Here is a 7,794-nt window from a genome sequence, read left to right as displayed (position 1 = left end):
TTCTTAATTTAATTGTACAAGATGGCTTATGGGAGATAACATGTATGCTCCAAAAATTACCAAAAAAGTGTGAAGTACATTAATTAATTACCATCAAGGAAGTAAAAGTTTCAATTTGTAGTATCTCCAATAAAATTGAGGGAAAAAAAGTGTACTTATGGATGTTCTAACAAGGAGGAACTCCACATATTTCATGCTCGAGGCTGCTTTGGACTTTACAAAAGCATTTTCTCGATTGGAGTATTGTGATTGTGACTTCAAGGTAAATCCATCCAATGAATAATGGGAGCTGGAAAAAGTTATTAGTAAGTATTTGAATTTTTTATTTTTATTTTTTAAAAATATTTTTTATAAAGCCGCCAATAACTTTTCAGGTTCCAAATATCCAATTGCCAATATGTACCTTCATGGTGTTTGTGAAATTTATCTTAAATTAGTTAAATTAAAGAAAAGTGATTGCAATTATGTTAACTCAATGACAAATAAAATAAAATCAAAGTTGGATAAGTATTGACATAAATGCAATTTGGTTTTGACAGTGACATTGGTTCTTAATCCTCGGTTGAAAAATAGAGTTGGTGGTGTATTGCTACTATCAAATCTATATATGGTGATAGTGTTCATTTCTATATCAGCAAAATTCGACATGCAATGGTCGATCTTTATTCTGCCTATAAAGTTGTTGACTCGGATAAATCATTGACAGTTTTTCAACCATTGGTGAAAGCAGTTGTAATAACTGTTTGATATTTCTGATAATACTGAAGATATATAAATTTAGAGGATTTGATAAGTGATATTCTCATGCACATCCTGACAGTCAAGCTTTCTTATAAAAATCAGAGCTAAATCAGTATTTGCAAGAGCTACCATTTCTCTGCAACCAAGAGTTTAATATATTAAGTTAGTGGTGAATCAATAGTTCAAAGTTCTCCATACTTTCAAGAATGGTCCGTGATATTTTGATGATTCCAGTCTCTACTGTTGCATCAGTGTCAACATTTAATATTGGTGGTATAGTGCTTGATAAGACTTGTAGTTGCTCACTTTCATCAAAGGTTGTGGAGGCTTTAATATGTGAACAAGATTGGTTGCAACATCCTCAATAGAGTAAGTAGATTTTAAATTTATTTAGTTTTAATTATTATTATTTTTTAATACAAAATTTTATAATTATCATTTTTATGTATATGTTAGGTGGTTTTTCTCCCACCATATATACTGGTTCAAGCACAAGTTAGAATTGTCATGGTTAGTCTCTTCAACTTGGTATAGAAAAAAGTGTATAATATTTTCTCAGAATTGATATTGTTTCCTTTTTTATTAGTTTCCTTTTAGACTATTAATTTGACTTGATAGAGTTGATATTTGATAGATTTTCTTGAAATTTTAGATTAGTCTTGAGCTCAGCATGAGCAGATGCCAATCTGTTAACAGGACTTGGATAGGTAGCTAGTAGATTCAATCCAGCTCCGACCTGTTGACAGATCCGACTGGGCGAGTCTGGATCTGCTATAAAAGTCCGATGGGGCAGGTCTGGATCTTAAGATGTCAATCCATTTATAATCGGATTAATTTTGAATCCTGAGTCAGCTCTAATCCATTGACAGGCCTAGGTCCCACCTAAAAATTGTTAAAATTCCTATTTGTCAGTTGAATGTTCCCAATATATCAATTGATCAAGTGGGTCACCCGTACACGAAGAAATAGACACCTTTTTAAAAAAAAAATAAAAATCCACGGCTTAATCAAAGATTAGAATGGCATATCTCACGACATAAGACCTACACATGAAGTAGGGTTGGGCCGAGCTAAAATGACCTGAGCCCTAGCCTAGCCTGAAAAATGATCGGGCCATGTATTCCAGCCCAAGACCAGCCCACGACCCAAGCTAATAGGTCCAAGAGCGTCCGGGCTCGTTGGTCCAGCCCATTACCATCCTTACTTAAAATCCCGTTGAATTAGGTGATGTTGATCTGAGCATCCAACGAGCCACACGTGTGCATAGAACGTGTATTTGTATAGGTGGACCTTCCATCAAAAAAATCCCTCTGATGGACGGTCAAGAAAGAAATAGAGAAACAGTACACATTATATCCCTTATTTACAAGCAATCTTCCTTGTAAATATTGAATATTTCCAAGGGTGAAAGTAGAAACAAGAATTTAGAAGCCATAAAATGGACGATCCAGATTGATTATAGTAGAAAAGATTCGATCATGTGTTTGGATTATCCATAATGCCGTGCCCTACCTCTCATTGTCGTTGACTCTCAAGAATCACTTGCAATAGATGTTTTTTCACCATCCGATCGTGAGGCCAGGGGAAGGACGATCTAGATTGGATACACGGATTCGAAATTTCAAAAACAAGTGGACGGCTAGGATAAATCATGACAAAATAATTAGCGTCAATGAGTTTTCAGGGGACGGCTGCTGTGACGTGGCATGATCCGATTAACCCATCTCATTTGACCTACGCTCAACATAAAATTAACGGTTATGATGCAGCGAAAAGTGGGTGTGATCATGTGAATGCAAGTGGGGCCCACTGTCCTCGATTCGAAAAGACTACTGTTACGATACGTTGTTGGATCCATTAAAAAAAAAAAGCTACTCGAATTTTATGTTTTGCATGCATTGCTTCCAAAAAATTCCATCAGTTTGTGGGCCGTGGAACGATTCAATTGATGCACGCACGTGCGATAGCCTACCATTCAATTTCACACGTGAAAGATACTTCTTGGATATTGCATTTATCTTCCACCATCCAGCACATGCAACGTACGTGAAAAGTATCAGTTAAATGTGGGCCTATGAACGGGCCGATCGAGGCACCTTTTCTTTAGTGCTTTCTGCACACTCGTGCCTACTTGGCACATGTGTGATATCCGACATCCCGTTCATATGCACAACTACATAGTTTGAAAACCCGAAAACTTAACTCAGCTTGAAGACTCGACCCTACTCGACTCCATATTTATTAATTTTAAGTTTAAGAAATTTGGGATTAATTTGATAATTGAAGTAATAGAAAATACAAACACTGTCATCAAACTACTCAATCAGTAGTCGACCCAGTAGAGTTGACTGGGCCGAGTTTTGTGCCAGCATCGAGTCTGATCTAGGACCGAGTAGAGTCGACCTAGTAGTTGAGTTGAGTCGATTACTCGTCCCTGTTCAGCACTGATCGAGTCAGACCCAGGACCGAGTTTCCTAGCAACTCAGCTTGAAATCTGATGTAGATCAGGTCACGGGCACTTTCATGTCCAATATGTACCAGAGAAGGTTCGATTAGAGGCGGAAGTGATTAGGGCCGTCAAAACCCTAAAAAAGACATATCTTGCAAACTGAAATGAGTTATTTGACATACCATATATGATTTTAGGTAGGAGAAGCTACTTTAGCATCTCAGCCCTCTATGCCGGGTTGCCCACACTGAATTTGCGAGATTAATAAGATTGACAGTTGAAAATCCTTTTTAGTTTCATTAATTTTTACTATTTATAGTAAGTTTTAGTTTAATTATAACTCTTTATAATTTGAGTTTTAGGAGTTGTGCCCAACATGAAAAGGGATTTAAAAAATTTAGGAGAATAACGTGATTAGGCCAAATAGAACACTTACTATTTTTGGACAAAAACCATGAAGTTTAGTAGAAATCATGACCATCTATAAACAACAAGTATACTATTTATAGTAAGTCACAAATATTAGAGAGTTTGAGTTGGAGTGTGATTCTGAAACTTCCTCCTAAATTTGGTATCACTATTTAAAAGGTTGTAAACTGTTTTTATTATCAATCAATCTAATTTCGAATTTATTAAAAATTATTTCTATTTTTTTCTATTTTTCTCGTGGATTCGAGGAACATCTCTGAGGAGTCCAGAGAAGCTCCGTAGATTCGGAGTAATTATCCCTTTGAAGAAGATGTTGATCGACCTCATTATGTTCATCCTTGTGTTAAAATCTCTCTAAATCAAGTTGACTCAGCCAAGTTTTGTGTCGATCGAGCAAATTCTTGAACTATGCAGCACACATGGAAACCGAGTGGATATTTTAAAGAACTATATATAATAGAACATTCAACATATGTACAAGATTCAACTCGATCGAACAAAAAGCTCCATTGGGTGAAGACGCTATCGATACCATGTCAATTCAAGAATGAACGAAAAGTCCAGGTCTCGGATTAAACTGCCCTGGATCTTCGAAGCTAAGCTTATGACACAATCACTTGTTGATCTTTTCTCTCTAATTTTAATATTCCTTATAGCATAACCAGTTGAACATCATTTCTCTTTAATTTAATATTTATTTGTTATTTATCTTCTCTAAAAACTGGGGTCTCATTCATTTAATAACTTTGACTTATTGCAATAGGATGAATCGGTACTTTAGCCGTTCAATTTGAGTTATATTCTATGACCCAAACACGTTTATACAATGAGCCTCACCAAAAAAACCTGTGAGATTGAAATATCTCAATCTTTGATCGTTCAAAGGTTAGGGAGAATATCTCTGCTCAAAGATGAGAGAAATGATTGAAGGGTTAAAATATTCCAATCTAAGAGCTTTTATTTTTTAAAAAACCATCCCCATCGAAGGTGAAGCCCATCATATAAAAGGATTAGATCATTGAAAGATGATCCCATATTCAAAAGATAAAATGCTAATGTATCAAATAGCAATACGTCAGGATGTAGCCGACCTCTTTAAACATTCATATTAGACAATAAACTAAGTTAATAGCTTGAGGCGGGTGCCAATGGTCATAAATGAAAGGTTTTAATAACAGGTCGTGATTCACAAGGTGCCCCTCATGTGAGCTGGTGGAACTTGTGTCACAGATCGCCTGGATAGAAAGCACACATGTTAGAGATATGAGCCATTCATTAGGTAAGGTATATCGTGAACATGGCATGGACCAAAAATAATGTTAGTAGAAAAATGGATAGTTGGAAAAAAATAAAATAAAACGAAAATGTCCAACCTTTCAAAATCAGTGTGTGGATCACTTGATGAATGTACAATCCTAAATTTTGGTCCATAGTATCTTAGTGTGTTCTACCTTATAAATGGCTTGGATCATTGAAACATGCATGCACCATCCTCCTGAATCCCTAAACATGTGTGCCACCCCTTCACATGAGGAACCCTGATTGAATCAGGACCGTTGAATGTATGATGTTCCATTTTAGAGATATAATGGGAGTATTTGTCATTTCAATCCTAAACAGGGGGATTTGGGAGTGGTTGGTTTCAATTTCGCACCTTATTTCAAACCTGGCATAGATAATCAAATCATTTTGACCAATCCATCGTTTCAATCACCAGACAAAGTCAGATTAGAATTTTCTTTCTTTATGAATTTTAAGGATAACTAGACTAAGAAAATCATGTTTGTCGGATCAGAAATTTCTCTCTTTGCCAATTTCAAAGACGCATGATTAGACTAAGTAAATCGTCTTCATACGACGAGTTCAAATTCCCAAATACAAAACTAGTCAATCTGAAGAAAGCTGGAAGGAATATTTCTACAGCTAAAATTATTAAGGAATCTCTTTCTAATAGTAGAAAATGCGAGTCACGAAATGTAAGGATATTTTTTAGAATATTACATTGAAAAAAAAAAGATCTGTGGAGTTGAAGTCATGGGCTCAATCATAGCCAAAAGTCTACAACAAGGTTGACCCATTTGAATTGGCTAAGCCAATGGTTAGTGGTCTCATAGACTTTCAAGTGTAAACATTAAATGGTTTTGGTCGGCTCTTGGCGTGTTTAACGCCGAAATGGGCGCACTTCAATGGAACTGGAAACACCCTAACCTTATGATGGTACCGGGCAGATATGAGATCTATTGATGTGTTCATGGAATCCATTCCATCCATCATATGAGTCACCTCAGAAAGTACCTAAATACCAAAATTCAGTCCCATCTAAACTCAGATGCGCCACAACATATGGATCATGTTGAGAGGGCACACCCCCTATTTATTATCATGGGGCCCTCAATGCTGTCTACATGTAATCAAGGTCGTTTAAGCCCATTATCCAGTCCAGATGAAGGGCTAGGCAAAAATTTAGGTTTTTTTGCCGACTGAAGTGACCCTATTAAATTCAAGGGAGACGTATGGTTATAAATCGGGTTGAATTTTGGGTCCTAGACTTTCAGGGTTTTTGAGGTGACACATCATATAAATGGATGGGTAGAATAGTGTGCCCACATGACTCGAACCCCACATCTTCTCCGTGCCACCGTAAAGATAATACCTAGTGTATGATGTATGATGGGTGATTAATGCATAGGTAATTTCACACCTGACCTAACTCATGGATGTGGGATTTTAGAGCAAAGGGCATTTTCACACCTGAATTATTTTTTTATTTTTATTTTAAATTTTTTTTTTTGTTTTTTGGTTTTTTGGTTTTTTTTTTACACATGACACACACACACACACGCTTATACATGCACACACATCCCTTGACCTGGTGTTGAAACTCCTGGGAGTCTACCACCCGGGTAAGAGTAAGGATGCTGGATTTTCACACCTGACCTAACCTATGGATGTGGGATTTTAGAGCAAGGGGCATTTTCATACTCACCTAACCCATGGACGCTGGATTGTAGAGCAAGTGGTTAATTGTCCTCCATCAGGATATTTTGCTGTTCTCAGATTTCGGAACACAAGATCTTCAACTCTGATACCATGTCAAATCTCCACTTTCTCTAAAAGCTTAAGCTTTCCAAAGGCAGTGTGTTAATATTTATTAAGAGACTTTAACATCTCATGTATTTTCATGTGTCAAATGCTACCAAATTATTATGACCTGAGGTACTTTGCAATCGATCCAACCCTTCATCAAATGGACATGTGGCGTGCTGGCCATATACATTATTGAAGAAGGTGACCACACCATACCTGGGGGATTGTTGCAAAAAATATTGATTTTAATAAAAAAATATTTTAATAATAAAATAATATATAATATAAAAAGTTATTTTGAAAAAACACTTTTCTGCGGGTTTTTGGGAATAGTCCCACATGGAAAAGAGAAGAGAAAAACCTATGGTTTATATGAAGGATATGGAGTATTATAATATTTACCTACCTAGTCCGTGGACTATGGACCTTGCGTGTTCCAGCGTAACACTGGAACACCTGCGCTTGCGCTTGCGCTCGAGCTTGGGCTCGGGCACGGGCTCAGTCTCGGTTTCGGTCTCGGTCTCAGACTCGGACTCGGTCTCGGTCACAGGCTCGGTGCGAGGGCGTGGGCATGTAAGGCAGTGTGGCTGTAGAGGCGCTAGTGACGCACTTTGCACTTCGCTCCTTCGCGACCTTGAGCAAACCGGAGTGAGACGTGTGCGACTAAGTGGTTATGACGGGTGGCTGGTTAGCAGAGAGATTAAAGGACTGAGAGAAAAAGGTCTCAGTATAAATAAAGGAACTGAAAAGAGCCGTTGTAGCAGAAACTGTAACAGTTGAGCCAGTAGTGCAGGGTCTAGCTGTAATTGCTGCATGGCTAGCCCAACAGTTAGAAAACGGCTAGCTGTTGTCTCACAACAGTCAGCATGCAGCAGCTTAATGGTCCATGCACAACAGTCAGAAAACGGCCATAAAACGGCTATTTTTTCAACAGACAGAAATGACTTAATGAAATTTAAGTCTCTGGACCATAACCCCTAGCCTATAAAAGGAGGACCTGGATGAGTTTCCAAACCATCTCAACTCATTCCAGCAAACCCATACGAATTGAGACAGTCAGCCCCTCTCCACTCATATATTCTAGTGTT

The sequence above is a fragment of the Magnolia sinica genome, chromosome 2 (assembly GCF_029962835.1).
Source record: "Magnolia sinica isolate HGM2019 chromosome 2, MsV1, whole genome shotgun sequence".
In the NCBI taxonomy this organism is placed as follows: Eukaryota; Viridiplantae; Streptophyta; class Magnoliopsida; order Magnoliales; family Magnoliaceae; genus Magnolia; species Magnolia sinica.
The sequence above is the reverse complement of the archived record's forward strand: the minus strand, read 5'-3'. Positions refer to the sequence as shown.